The following is a 15850-nucleotide window of genomic DNA, read 5'->3' as shown; positions in this document are numbered from 1 at the left end:
AACTCATTTTGTAGGTTACCGGGGTGGGAAGCAAAGGCAAGGGATTAATTTCAGGCTAGTTGGGGCCCACAAGCTGATGTGGGTAAGGGGAGGAATATATAGAAAGAGTCTGTGACCACCATGATAACATTAGGAAAAGGGAGGACACCAAATTGTGCACATAGGAGATTGACGACACATAGGAGATGCTAATACCAACCAGTGTGCCCAAAATACTGCATTACCATTAACACCAAACACCAGGCTACAGATAAACACATAAACACCTGAGAGGTCAGCGAACAGGAGTATAGTCTAGACTAAGAACAGACTCAGCGGAGGCTAATCTTGGACAGATGCCAGTGATACAAAATACCTGCAATCCTTACAGAGACAATAGAAGACAAACACAGAGTAATCCCTCACAGACACCCAGACACTGTGGGAGAGAGATCCAATGGATCGACTGTCTCAGGGCCATAGTACTGAGGGACACCACACTCAATTGGCACAACAAAATACATAAAAAGCTTTGTTCCTCATCCTATATTGGTGAGTAGCTACTGAGGTCTTAAAAGCTTTCAAGCGGCCATCTAAGATGCACGTAATAGTCTCCTAGCATCTGAAGCAAAGAAGAGTGGGAAAAAAAAAAAGGGTGTTTGGAAGTAATCAGCCCTAGGACATGAGGGTCCTTGAGATCAGAAGAACTAGATGGTGTCTGGCTACCAATGCCAACCACTCAGGAAATGATCAAATCTGGAGATCATGGATAGAGCGGGAGGAAAAAGGTGGACAAAGTCCAAAAACTCAATAATGACCAGAATTACTGGTTGGATAGAGTCTGGTGAGACCCCCAATACTGTGGTCCTGGACTATATTCTGGGCCTGGAATAAAGCTCACTCCCAGGGACTGGCTCTCAGCCCAACAGTAAACAAGATGTACACACAGAGCACTCAACCCAGGGTGATGCACCCACATACTCTATGGAAATGCATCCCTTGGAACAATTGACCACAGGGCACCAGAGGGGCAAGATTCACATGGAGGAAATGGAGGACACACAGGAGCGCATAACTATGAGGGGCACAGGGGAGGGTTACTGGGCAGGGAGGGGAGGAGACTGGGTTAGGGTTGGGCATGGTAAATAGGGAATGAAACTAAATGTACACGTAATGCTGGATGTAAAAAAATAAATAAATAAATAAAAGATAATCCATATCTCTCTGCCATGATCTCCCAAGTGGACACTCCCCTGGCGTATTTCCCCTGCTCTCTTGGAATAGTACAAGTGTGGACACTGCCCCGGCATTTTGTGAACCAAGTTTTGTTCTTCATATATCCCATATTATATAATGCCCATTATACGTCTTTCAGATTTCCCAGTAGTCATCTGGAGGAGGCTGCCAGTTCTATGGGATTTATGCTCAGTGAATCAGTAGCCCTCATAGGAGGATCAGAGATCTTTGAGTAAAGAAGGGGTAGCCTATCCTTCTGAACTCGGGCTCAAATTGGAATCACTGATGTCTGTGTCTTACCTCCAGAGATTCTGATTTAATTTGTCTGGGGTGTAGCCTGTGCATTGAGAATATTAAAAATTCCCTAGGTGATTGTCATGTGCAGCTAAGGTTGAAAATCTTTGGGCTTGGTAATTGTCTTAAATTTGTAACAAAAATCTCTGTATACATCTATGGTGAGGTGGAGAACAGGGACAAAGAGAAGATCCATTACTTCTACTAGCTATTTAAAGGGATTCAAGACCATAGGCCCCACTAAGAACTAAATGCTATAAGTCTCCAAGCTGAGGGTCAAAATCACTCTTTGGAGGGAAAATGAAGCAAAGGAGAGAAACGAGTTGCCAACTGCTGTCTAGATGAAGCAGCATAGGCCCTGTTCCATCAGTAGCAATGCTAGAATGGAATCATTTCAGCCCAAGAACCAAAGCTCCAGCAATAACAACTGTCACTGAGTAGATACGCATGAGGTCCTCTGTCAGTGAGCTGTTGGAAGCCTAGCCAGTTTCTGCTTCATAGCACGGAGCTACGCTGGTCTGTTTACAGAGGGTAATATCCCATTGGCCACTGTTAGTCAGCCTCAGTTCCTCCTCAACAACACTGTAGGCTTTTGTAGAGCTAGCTTACCTGGACAGCTCACCTCCCAAAGGTGTATTGGCTTCCACTATCTTTCAATTTCTATACATAGCTATGCACAAGCAGAATCAACAGTAATTCTGGCTGCTGAGTACAAACAGATATTGCCATTTCTTACTTGTTCGGGCAAAATGAAAATAAATGGTAAAACCGACAATAGCAACCACAACAAATATAGGTAACACTGTTTGATGCCTAACTATATCCTAGGTGCTTCACATCCATTAACTCAGGGCTGTCATGGGTGGTTGTACAGGGTGGGCACTGCAAAATGGTCTAATCTAAGTTAAGATTACTCATATCATGTTGTTGTCATTGTTGTTTGCCGTCGAGTCAGCCCCGACTCATAGCGACCCCTCCTTGGGTTTCTGAGGTAGTATCACTATGGAAGTAGGATTGCCCAACCTTCTTTCTGAGGAGTGGCTGGTGGGTTTGAACCGCCAGCCTTCTGGTGAGCAGTCAAGTGCCTTAGGCACTATGCTACCAGAGCTCCTAGACATTGTAAATTTATAGAAGATGGTTGAAAAGTGTCTTTTTAAAACATAATCAATATATTATGATGATTTTTCAATAGAAGAAAGTTGAAGATTTTGAGAAAGGAGTAACAACTTTTTCTGACTCACAGGAATTACATGAATTGGAAGAAGTCTTATATCTTCTTTCATTCTCTCAGCAACTCAATGAGCCAGGTACAGCTATTGTTCTCAGTCAGAAAACTGAGGCCCAGAGAGGTTAAATAGCTTTCCTAGGGTTACACAGTTAGAAAGTGACAGGGCTGGAATTCAAACCCAAGCTGTCTATTCCAGAGCCCAGATGTGCCATGATTAAATATGACTGCAAAGTGCTGTTTCTACAGCCCCCAATGTTGTATAAAGCCTATTTGTAACCATTATCTCCTTGGCTTTATGCTTAGTCCCTCAGGGTCTTTAAGTAGGACTGCTTTCACAACTTCCAGGTCATAGATGAAGAAATAAAATCTTAGAGCGTTTACCTAAAGCCAAATAACTGACATGATAGGGTTTAACACTTTGTTCCTTGACCCTCCTAATTGCATCATCATTTTGGAAGCCATGTGTGTGATCCACAGTCATAAACTAGAGCAACAAAACAAATGCTGATTCTTCCTCTCCAGGTGCTAGGACATCATTTGACAGTTTGCTTCCGAGCAAAACCAAACCAAACCCACTGCCATCGAGTTGATTCTCACTCATAGGGACCCCATCAGGTTTCCAAGGCAGTAAATCTTTATGGAAGTAGATTCCCTCATCTTCCTTCTGTGGAGTGGCTAGTGGATTTGAACCACCAACCTTCCGGTTAGCAGTCAAATGCCTTAGGCACTGCGCCACCAGAACTTCTTTTGCTGCTGAGAGGAGTATCCATTTCTACTCGGCCAAATAAGCTTTTGGGAATCATTCCACGTTCCCTGGAGTGGAAAGAAGAGACATATTCCGCCTTATGCTGAACTTTGCAGGTCTCAATGTCTCAGTCCTATTGCTCCTCAGGCTTTGGACTGGTACTATACAATAGACCAATCCATGAAGTCAGTAAAAGGTTGAGGGTCAAGACCTATTAGTGAAGGTTAAAACAGTGGCATAATTTACAATAGAGAAGACTTGGGGAGAGAGAGACAAGTTAATCTGGTCATTGCTCTTACAGACAAACTCAATGCCTTTCATCTTTTATATCACTTGTCCAGTGTCCAGCTGCCAAATAAATGAAAGACAATTAAAGGAGGAAATATTTAATTAAAGCATTGAAACAGTATTGGTGGTTGGGTAGCAGAATTCTTGCCTTTCATGTGGAAGACTCAGGTTCGATTCCCAGCTAATGGACCTCATACACAGCCACCATCATTTATCAGTGGAGGTTTGCATGCTGCTATGATGCTAAACAAGTTTCAGTGGGGTTTCCAGACCTGAAAGGGACTAGGAAGGAAGGTTTGGTGATCTACTTGGGAAAATCAGGAAATAAACTACCTTACAGATCACAACAGTTTGATTTTCAACTGATCACAGGGATGGTGCAGGACCAGGCAGTGTTCCACTGTCCTGTGTAGGAGTAGCCATGAACTGGAACCAAGTCGATGGCAGCTAACACCAACAACACCAGCTAACAACAACAACAACACTGAGCTGCTTTATTTCATTTTGGAAAACTAAGAGGAAGCAGACTGTAAACAACATATATCTGGATTAAATAATTCACTCCCTCACTCCACTATATCTATTAAGTGTTTACAAGGGGTGAGGTGCTGATCTAAGCAACATCAAATATATTTGGGACAGTTGGTGGGAATGGGAGAGTTTGGTAAGACAGTAGACCAGTCCATTCTTCTGAGGGCCTATCCAAATTAGTAGTGACCTCATTTACAGTCATTTCCTTTGATATCTTGAGTTCTTTATACCTCTTGGTTAAATCATTAGTAGACATATAGCCAAACAACACTTGTGAAACATACTTGACCTTTCCTGCTCATGTACTGTCTCTTACTCAGCCTCAGCCTCTTCCAGATGCCTGTCAGCCCCTTCACTTACAATAGTCACACCCATTTTCAAATTCTAGTCCCACATACACTGTGGAACCCCCCCCCCCTTCTGACCAGCAGAGCCCACAGCTACCTCTGCTTTCTCATAATAGTTTGTGGTAACACCTACAAGGCACTTAAAATATCTGGTAGAAAAACATTACTGGAGATATGTAACAAGATGTTCACAACTACCATGGTGATATCCTAGAATTTGGGAAATAATTTCCTCAAGAACATTCCATGAAAGATAATTGAAGCATTTCAGGACCAGTCATATCCTTAAATATTCTATAAATCTATAAATGAATTCATTTATAAATCAGTAGGCTTCTTTGTAGGGTCGATTTTTAAAAAAGAAATAAAGGTTTTAGGACTTCAACATGAGGTTTTGCCTATGAAAGGATGGGTAAAGACAAAAATGCGCTGGATGGTTGGCTAGGCTCATTTGCTAGCTTGAGGTATGCATGTTATCTTCACAGTATACAGACTGAATACGTGCCTCAGAAAATGATAAATGACTCATGCCATGCATTTTGCAAGGTATTCTGGAATGTTAGAAAGCCCATAATGTAAAGTATGAGAGTTCAAATTGAATTATACAATTTATTGTATATGTCCATGTCACTTTTGCCTACAGATCCTGTTAGGTCCACAACAGAAGGACCATGGAAAAAATAAGTACATTAACCTCAGACATAGGATATAAACCAAACTGATGCTCAGGAAAAGAACTGTTAGCTGATTCTTCCTTATCCAGAATCTTATCAAGGGCCTGAAAGCCTCCATGGGATTAGGAGTTTTCCTTTGCTTTTCTCTGATTATCCAACTGCACTTACCTCCCACAGGACAATTTCCCTGGACCATTGTCTGAGTGTAGTGTACTGCCTGAAATCATGGGCTTTGAAGGCTACAGTAGTCTGTTCATTCTCATCTACAACCTTCTATGGAAACTTCCACCTGGAGAGTGGAGTGACTTGATAAACCTGAAATATTTTGCAAATCTCTTGACAAAAGAAACCAATGGCTGGGTCTCAAATTTCCCATCTCTTTTCTGATACTTCTAAAGTTAAATCTCATATTAACAGGAGGAAAAAAAAAAAACCCACAAAACTCAAGCAATAATAATGTTCACACAGGTAGCTCAAGCACAATGGTTCATGCTCCTCTCAGCTCTGCATTTGTCTGTCCAGTTGTTGTACCAAGAAAGACTAGGGCCAAGGATTCTTGTATCTTTCATTTGTTGGTACAGGTAAAGCCAGAGACACAGAAAATGTAATGCATGGAGACAAGAAACATCCAAAAGAAACTTCTTGATGACTTTCTTTTCCCTGAATGTTTTTCCCTGGGAATGCATCCATGACCCTTAAAAGCAGAATACAGATTAAAGCCTTTTCTCAGCAGACTAACTCTTGTTTTCTTTTATTAGATAGATCAATGTGGTGAAACAGGCATAGGCTTTGGAATCAGTCACTTTAGAAAGCAACTCTTTGTGCTTTTGAATAGCTGTGAGACTTCAGGCTAGATGCTTAATCCTTGTGAGCCTTAGTTTTCTCATCTATAAAATGGAGATAATAATCTCTGCCTCAGAAAGCCATTGTTGTTGTTAGGTGCTATTGAGTCAGCTCTGACTCATAGCAACCCTATGTACAACAGAACGAAATATTGCCTGGTCATGTACCATCCACACAATCCTTGCTATACCTCAGCCCATCATTGCAGCCAATGTGTCAATACATTTCATTGAGGGTCTTCCCCTTTTTCATTGACCCTCCACTTTACCAACCATGATACCCTTCTCTAGAGAATGGTCCCTTCTGACAACATGACCAAAGTAGGTGAGACAAAGCCTGGCATTCTCACTTCCAAGGAACATTCCAGCTGTACTTCTCCCAGGACAGATTTGTTTATTCCTCTTGCAGTCCATGGAACTTTTAGTATTCTTTGCCAACCCCACAACTCAAAAGCATTAACTCTTCTTCAGTCTTCCTTATTCATTGTTCAGCTTTCACATGCATATTAGGCTATTAAAAATACCATGGTTTGGGCTAGGTTCATCAGCAATTCAAAGAAGTCTTTTGCAGCAGATTTGCCCAGTGCAATAGGAGGTCTGATTTCTTAGCTGTTTTTTTTTTCCATTGGTGTTCAGGGCAGATCCAAGTAAAATGAAATCTTTGAAAACTTCAATCTTTTCTCCATTTATCGTGCTGAATGGTCCAGTTGTGAGGATTTAGTTTTCCTTATGTTGAGGTGTAATCCATACTGAAGACAGTAGTCTTTAATTTTCATTAGTAAGTGCTTCAAGTCGTCTTCACTTTCAGCAAGAAAAGTTATATCATCTGTGTATCGCAGGTTGTTAATGAGTCTTCCTCCAATCCTGATGTCATGTTCTTCTTTATATACAGTCCAGCTTCTCAGATTATTTGCTCGGAATACAGATTGAATAAGTATGGTGAAAGGATACAACCCTGATGCACATCCTTCCTGATTTTAAACTATGCAATATCCCCTTGCTCTGTTCTAACAACAGCCTTTTGCTCTATGTATATAGGTTCCTCATGAGCAAAATTAAGTGTTCTGGAATTCCCATTCTTCTCAATGTTATCCATAATTTGTTATGATCCACACAGTCAAATGTTTTTGCATAGTCAATAAAACACAAGTAAACATCTTTCTAGTATTCTTTGCTTTCAGCCAAGATCCATGTGACATGAAACAATGATATCTCTCATTCCACATCATCCTCTGAATCCAGCTTGAATTTCTGAAAGTTCCCTATCAATATACTGCTACAACCACTTTTCAGTTATCTTGAGAAAAATTTTACTTGCATGTGATATTAACGATATTGTTTGACAATTTCCACATTCTGTTGGATCACTCTTCTTTGGAATGGGTACAAAATACAGATCTCTTCCAGTCAGTTGGCCAGATAGCCATGTTCCAAATTTCTTAGCATAGACGAGTAATTGCCTCCAGTGCTGTATCCATTTGTTGATACATTTCAATGAGTATTCATTCCATCAATTCATGGAGCCTTGTTTTTTGCCAATTCCTTCAGTGCAGCTTTGACTTCTTCCTTCAATACCATTCGTCTCTAATCATATGCCACTTTCTGAAATAGATGAACATCAACCAGTTCTATTTGGTACAGTGACTGTATATTCCTTCCATCTTCTTTTGATGCTTCCTGCATTATTCAGTATCGTGCCCACAGAATCTTTCAATATTGCCACTTGAGGGTTGAAATTTTTCTTCAGTTCTTTCAGCTTGAGAAGTGCCAAGCATGTTCTTCCCTTTTGGTTTTCTAACTCTAGTTCTTTGCACTTTTCATTATAATAACTGACTTTGTCTTCTCAAGCTGCTCTTTGAAATCTTCTATTTGATTCTTTTGTCATTTCTTTCATTTGCTTTATCCACTCTCCATTCAAGGTCAAATTTCAGAGTCTCTTCTGACTCCATTTTGGTCATTTCTTCTTTCCTATCTTTTTAATGACATTTTGCTTTCTTTATGTATGATGTTCTTGATATCATCCCACAATCCATATGGTTTCCTGTCACTTGTGTTCAATTAATCAAATCTATTCTACAGATGGTCTCTAAATTCAGGTGGAATGAAATTAAGGTCATATTTTGGCTCTCATGGCCTTGTTTTAATTGTCTTCAGCTTCAGCTTGAACTTGCATATGAGTAATTGATGGTCTCATCCACAGTCAGCTCCTGGGCTTGTTTGAGCTGAAGGTATTGAACTTCTCCATCGCCTCTTTCTATAGATGTAGTTGATTCCTGTGTATTCCGTCTAGTGAGGTCCACATGTATGGCCACTGTTCATGTTGTTGAAAAAAGGTATTTGTATTGATTAGGTCATTGGTCTTACGAAATTCTAACATGCGATCTCTGGCATCATTTCTATCACCAAGGTCTTATTGCCCAATTACTGGTGATTCTTCTGTTTTCAGCTTTTGCATTTCAATCACCAGTAATAATCAGTACATCTTGAGAGCATGTTTAGTCAATTTCAGACTGCAGAAGTTGGTAAAAATCTTCAATTTCTTCATCTTTGGCTTTAGTGGTTGGTGCATAAATTGAACAATAGTATTAATGGTGCTCCTTGTAGGCATATGGATATTATCTTATCACTGAAAGCATTGTACCTCAGGATAGATCCTGAAACATTTTGTGTGTCAATGAATGACATAAAATTTTCTTCAATTTGTCATTCTGGCATAGAAGATCATATGGTTGTTTGATTCAAAATGGCCCAAACCAGTCCAAACCAGTCCATTTCAGCTCACTAATGCTTAGGAGCTCTGGTAGCATAGTGGCTAAGGCACTTGACTGCTCACCAGAAGGCTGGCGGTTCAAACCCACCAGCCACTCCTTGGAAGGAAGGTTGGGCAATCCTACTTCCATAGTGATACTGCCTCGGAAACCCAAGGAGGGGTCGCTAGGAGTCAGGGCTGACTCGACGGCACATAACAACAACAACAACAACAATGCTTAGGATATTGATCTTTAAGTGTTCTATTTAATTTTTGACAACTTCCAATTTTCCTACATTCATACTTTGTACATTCCATGTTCCAATTATGGATGTTTTCAGCTATTTCTTCCCATTTTCAGTTGTGCTCCATTAGCAAGTGGAGGTCCTGAAATCTTTACTCCATCCACATCATTAAGGTTGATTCTACTTCAAGGAGGCAGCTCTACCCCAATTGTAATTTGAGTGCTTCCCGACCTGAGGGGCTCATCTTCCGGCACTATATCAGACAATGTTTCAGGTCTATGCATAAAGTTTTCCAGTAATATATCAGATAGTGTTTCACTGCTGTTCATAAGGTTTTAATTGGCCAATTCTTTGAGAAGTGGATGGCCCCTTCCTTCTTCCAAGTCTGTCTTAGTCTGGAAGCTCTGCTAAAACTTGTCCACCATGAGCAACCCTGCTGGTATTTGAAATATGGGTGGCATAGCCTCCAGCCTCACAGCAACATGCAAGCCACCGCATGACAGACAAATCGTGGCAGAAAGTTGTTAGGGAGACTAAGTAAGATATTCTATACAAACATGCCTAGTGCATGGCTGGACCAATGAACAACATTATGATAAACAGAAAATACTGAAGCATCAAGAATTTTATTTTACTGGGATCCACAATCAACACCTAGGGAACCAGCAGTCAAGAAATCAAATGATGTATTGCATTGGGTAAATGTGCTGCAAGTGACCTCTGTAAAGTGCAGAAAAATAAAGAAATTACTTTCAATACTAGGGTATGCTTTATTCAAGCATGGCATTTTCAATTGCCTTATATGCATGCGAAAGCTGAACAATGAATTGATGCATTTGAATTATGTTGCTGGTTGTTCTGGTTACCTAGTGCCACTCTGACAAGAATATTCTACAAATAGGATGGCCTTAACAAACGAGAGTTTATTCTCTTACAGTTCAAGAGGCTAAAAGTCCAAGTTCAAAGTGCCAGGCTCTAGGGGCTAGGTAAAAGCCCCTCAACCTTGGGTTGCAGCTCTGCCTCTTGTTCCAGGCCCACTGAAGCTGGAGGCTTTTCTTCACTTGGCTGCTGGCTGCTGAGGCTGACAGACCCAAGGTCAACAAGTTAAAAGGCACAGTCCTGATGTTATCAAACCACAGAGTGGGCCATTAATTTAAGTCCATTGTAAGTCCCAAGGTCAGCAGAGCATGGCAGGCTGCTGAACAACGACACAGCTACATGTAGGGTCCAAGCGTGCCATAAGCTCAAGATCATTCCCCAAAGCTTTTCCTTATATACAGGAAGCAGACCAAAGTCTCTATGGCAGCTACTCAGCTGCTCAGAGTAGATTCCACCATGGAGTTGATTGCCAATCTCATCATGGGGAAAACTACATCCAGCTGCCCAGCCACTCAACCAGGTCCAGCCAAGTTGACACACAAATTGAACTACCACAATTCCATCCCTTGTCAACCTGGCATCTGTACAGATCTCTCTCACTGGGTGGCTCCAGTACACTAGTTCCTCTAAGTAGCAACCTCACCCCCTTGCCCTGGTGGACCCCATTCCTCTCTCCCTCTTGGGCATGGCAGCCCTGCCCCCTCACTCTTTGGCAGCAGCTATGGCTCCATCCCACTGGCTCACATGAATGAGCAGCCCCACACTCCAGAACCAAGTTGGTGAAGGCCTGGCTCTTTGAAACCTAGGGGTTGTGGTGGTTCCACCCCCAAAGTCCATGGTCCTACCCTTTCAGGCTGAGGCAGCTCTGCTTCCATTTCCTTGGTCTCTCCACTTCTGCCAATCAATGCCTAAGGCAACCCATTCCGCTGGAAAACCCTGCCCAAACAGCACTCAGCTTTCTTGTTCCGTGGGCCAGCCAACCTACTACTCCATCTCATGCCAGTTACTTTGACCAATTAATGCCTAAAGGCAACCCACTCCACCAGGAAGCCTCCTAACCAAAGGCATCAAACTTTCTCCTCTGGTAATGCTGTCTCATGCTGGTTCTCTTGGCTCTACTCCTGCCATCTCTCATGCCGTTCTCTTGCCGTCTGTCTTGCCATCTGTCATGCCATATGCTGGGGTCTTTCTGCCAAGGTCTCAGGTCAAGGATGCACTTCACTCCTGTTTTCACATTTTAGGTATCTGTCAGAGCAGCACCCCACTCTCTCGGTACCAAATTCTGTTCTGGTTACCTAGTGCTGCTCTGACAAGAATATACCACAAATGGGATGGCTTAACAAACAGAAGTTTATTCTCTTACAGTTTGGGAGGCTAAAAGTCCAAGTTCAAAGTGCCAGGCTCTAGGGGCTAGGTGAAAGCCCCTCAACCTTGGGTTGCAGCTCTGCTTCCTGTTCCAGGCCCACTGAAGCTGGAGGCTTTTCTTCACTCAGCTGCTGGCTGCTGAGGCTGACAGAAGACCCAACGTTGACAAGTAAAAAGGCACAGTCCTGATGTTACCAAATCACAAGGTGGGCCACTAATTTAAGTCCATTGTAAGTCCCAAGGTCAGCAGAGCATGGCAGGCTGCTGAACAATGACACAGCTACATGTAGGGTCCAAGCATGCCATAAGCTCAAGACCATTCCTCAAGGCTTCTCCTTATATACAGGAAGCAGACCACATTCTCTAAGGCTGCTACTCAGCTGCTCAGAGTAGATTCCACCATGGAGTTGATTGCCAGTCTCATCATGCGGAAAACTACATCCAACTGCCCAGCCACTCAACCAGGCCCAGCCAAGTTGACACACAAACTGAACTACCACACTGGCAAAGGATATTAAATGAACCATGGACTGCCAGAAGAACAAATGAATCTGTCTTGGAAGAAGTACAGCCAGAATGTTCCTTCGAATGAGGATTGTGAGACTTTATCTCATGTACTTTGGACATAGTGTCAGGAAGGATCAGTCCCTGGATAAGGACTTCATGCTTGGTAAAGTCAAGTGTTGGTGAAAAGAGGAAGATCCTCAGTGAGATGCTGAGGGGCTGCAACAATGAGTTCAAACAGAGCAAGATTGTGAGGATGGCACAGTCAGTTCAGGCAGGGTTTCATTCTGTTGTACTTAGGGTTGCTGTGAGTCAGAACCGACTCTACAACACCTAACAATACAGCAAAGTGCATGGCTGGGAGTCCCTGCGCGGTACAAACAGCTAATGTGTTCAACTGCTAACCAAAAGGTTGGACGTTTGAGTCCACCCAGAGTCATCTCAGAAGAAAGACTGGGTAATCTACGTCTGAAAAATAAGCCACTTAAAATCCTACGGAGCACAGTTCTAACTGATACACGTGGGTCACCATGAGTAAGAATTTACTCAACCACAACTGGCTTTAATGCATGGCTCACCTGAGGAAAAATACATGATGACTTTTAACAAGGAGCTTTAACTAGACACACAAATTTTAAGGAATAAACCAACTCCTGAGAAGAACTCTCCCCCGAGACAATGAGTTCAGCCCAACCCCAACACCACTCCACATCTGTTTTCTGTCTTTGAAGCTAAGGTTTCCTTTCACTACAGTTGTCCCAAGTTGGGCACAGACTGAGTGGGGTAGTGAATTTGCTCTGCATGCAGCTGAAAGAAAAAAAGTACTTCATTTTTACATTTTCTTCTCTGCATCCACTCCTCATGAAAGACATTCATTTATGGAGGGGATGAAAACTCCAGAGCTTCAGAAAGTAAGTAGCCCAGGTTTCTCCACCTCTTATGACAACTGTAGTTGTTGATTTTTCTTGTTCCTGGTCTTGCTCTAGGAATTTATCACTGGAATAGTAAATGGCAGTCTTAAGAGGATCTCTCATGTGGTGAAATATGCTGTGTAGGAAAAATTCTCCTAAGCTGAAGTCATTTAGGAAACAGCTGCAATTGTTGCTTTGCTACAATACATCCACACCACTGTGCTGAGAGAGTCTTCTTGTGACGTCCACAGAAGAAATGTAACAGGGCAGGCCCCTTTCTGTACCCGAGACCTGCTCACAGGCCTAAGCCAGCTTTTCTTTATTGTTTAGTAGTAAGCTTTTTTAATGAAATGTACTAGTCTTATTATAGAGGACTCAAAATAAGATCTAAATCACAAACCAATAAAAGAAAATTATTGGGCTGGGTATCTAAAGTTACTACCTAGAGGCTACTCCAGTGTGGTATTTATAAATCTCTAAACAGTTAAGTATAATTGTCTTTCTGGTTTTTGGGATGGAAGCCAACAGCAGTTTCAGTTACCACTGAAGAAAAATATTTTAACATGGAGCTTTGTTCATTCGGTTGGGTATAAAGAGAAATGGCTTCTCCCCCATTGCCATTTCGGAATTGAGAAAGACTATTGTAGTAATGAAATGTTATATGGGGATGGTTGAAAAAAATGCTTCTCTGATTTCAGAGAGAGAGAATGTGTATGAGGATGTGTGTATAGGTGGGTTTGCAAGAGAGATAGAGCCGCCTGGGTGTGAGGGAAGAAAGGCTTGGAGGAGCTGAAGAAGGGGAAATACTGGAAAGGGCAGGTGTTGAAGGGTGATGTGGGAGTTGAAGGTGGGGGTGGTCTGTCAAATTAACGGAAAAGCCAGATGTACACCTGCTTGTCCCAATGCTTTGCTCTTCATCTTAGACACAAAGACAGCACCATTCAGGAAGGATGTGAACGCTGCCACTAAAAAAGCCAGAACTTCAATCTCACCAAACACCTCAGCTCTCCCTCCGGAGAAAGAACATAGAGCACACAAAACACAGATTCTATGTAATAAAAATCCAGAAAATACAAGAGACCTTCAGCTATAAAGGCTCATAGAATCCATCTAATCCAATCTTGCTCTCATCACAAAGATCATTTCGGAAACTTTCCTTTGGCAAATGGGCGTGTCATGATGGGACCTTCACTTCAGGGTTTTAGGTAGTGCATTCTATCTTGGTAAATGTCTTCCTTACATTGGGCTAAAATCTAGTTAGCCATTGGTCTTGGTTTCGTCCAATGGAGTAAAAGTCAAAATGGCCCTTTGAGTGAGCTACCCCTGTTCTCTCAACCACTTGGCAAGTGGCATGTTTGCCAGGTATTTCGCCATTCTGGTTGTCCTCTTTGCAATATTATTTTGTCAATGACTGCCTTTAAATCTTCATAGATCTTGATACCCTCCCTCTCAGACAGACTAGGATGAAACGATCACTGCTCAAAATAAATTACTCTTCTACAAACAACACTTAAGATTACATTACCGAAAACCATACTCACTGCCGTCAAGTAGATTCCAACTCACAGTGACCCCCTGCCCCTTGGGTTTCCGAGGAGGTATCTCTACAGAAGTAGATTGCCCAGTCTTCCTTCCAAGGAGTGGCTGGTGAGTTTGAACCGCCAGCCTTCTGGCTAGCAGTCTAATGGCTTAGGCACTACGCTACCAGGGCTATTGAATCTTATTTTAAAGATAAGTCTCCTCCAGCCTGCCTTTAGTACATGTTTGAACCTTAAAGCTCAATTGTTCTCATTAAATTCCATCCTGTGGGTTTGATCCCAATGTTCCAGTTTAGGAAGGTCCTTTTTCATCTTGATTCTGCCATCCAATAATTTAAAGATCCTTATCCACATTGTCTCAACCAAAGATAAAACAGAAGTCATATTTTCTTCTCTGGAATAGTAAAAGATATCCGAGACTCTAGGATGGAGATAGTGTACCCTGTGCCCCCAATTAATGCTGTCTCTCCAAGGACTGCTGCCATACTTCCAAAGAAAATGTCATTCCCCACTCGAGGCATTTAACCTTTGTTGAAATGCAGACAAAGGAGAGCATCCACTTATATGTGGACATTCATTTAGCGTAACTCTGGCTGAAGGTCACAGAGTGCTGGAGGAGCCGTGTGTGTGTGTGTGTGTGTGTGTGTGAAGTGATATACATGTGTAGGGGGTGATGTGTGTGTGTGCGTGTGATGTAGTCTGTGTATGTGTATGATGTGTATGTGCATGCATGCCTGCTGGTGTGTGTGTACACTACATGTACATTTTTTTTTTTTTTAACTTGGTAACCTATAAAGAAACATAGAATACGGAAAATAGATTTAAAGGAGGTGAGGAAAACAAGGTAGCAGACTTGGGGTTGGCATCTCTGCTCCTCCCTCTCCTGGGACACTGGGGATGTTGCTTAGCTTGTGGCTCCCTGGCTCCTACCTATGCTTCCCATGTCCTCTCTTTCAAAGTCATCTCAGACTTCTATCCTCCAATATTCTTTCTTCATATTCTCCTTCTTAAGGCTATCCTTTGCTACTAGAGAATGAATAGTTTGCCAGATATCTAGCTGTGACCTTCTCTTGGATTCAGGACATCATTTCTCTCTGTCTGAACTAACAAAAAGGTTGGCAATTTGAATGCACAGAGATGCCACAGAAGAAAGCTCTGCCAATCTTCTTTCATAAAGATCAGAGCCAAGAAAACCCTACGTGTAGTCCTACTCTGTAATACGTGGGATTGCTGTAAGTTGGAATTGACTTGATGGCAACAGGTTTGGTTTTTAGGTTTTGGATTCATCCCACCTGGATTTCCTACCACGTTCATACGGAAATGAAACCACGATAAGACACAGCCAGTCCCTTCTTCTGCAAGCCAGTTCCTCTACTCTGCAGGCTTTTTCCTGTGAAGAGCATTACTGCCCTCTGCTCCTGAGCAGGAAGCTCACCTTCATGTAGTGAGTTTACATCTGCAATGTTCCATGCTAGACACTTTGGTTTACCTCTGG

At 42.2% G+C, this 15850-nt stretch overlaps 1 protein-coding gene across 1 annotated transcript in view; it reads right to left on the bottom strand.

The window, feature by feature from the left end:
- KCNMA1 (potassium calcium-activated channel subfamily M alpha 1) overlaps window positions 1–15850 on the bottom strand; it is a 1147148-nt gene that overhangs the window by 88605 nt on the left and 1042693 nt on the right. The gene's annotated exons all lie outside the window — the stretch shown is intronic.

The sequence above is a fragment of the Orycteropus afer genome, unplaced genomic scaffold, assembly GCF_000298275.1.
Source record: "Orycteropus afer afer isolate SDZICR_OR568_19922 unplaced genomic scaffold, OryAfe1.0 scaffold00052, whole genome shotgun sequence".
Taxonomy (NCBI): domain Eukaryota; kingdom Metazoa; phylum Chordata; class Mammalia; order Tubulidentata; family Orycteropodidae; genus Orycteropus; species Orycteropus afer.
This window is presented reverse-complemented; position numbering and strand designations above follow the sequence as displayed.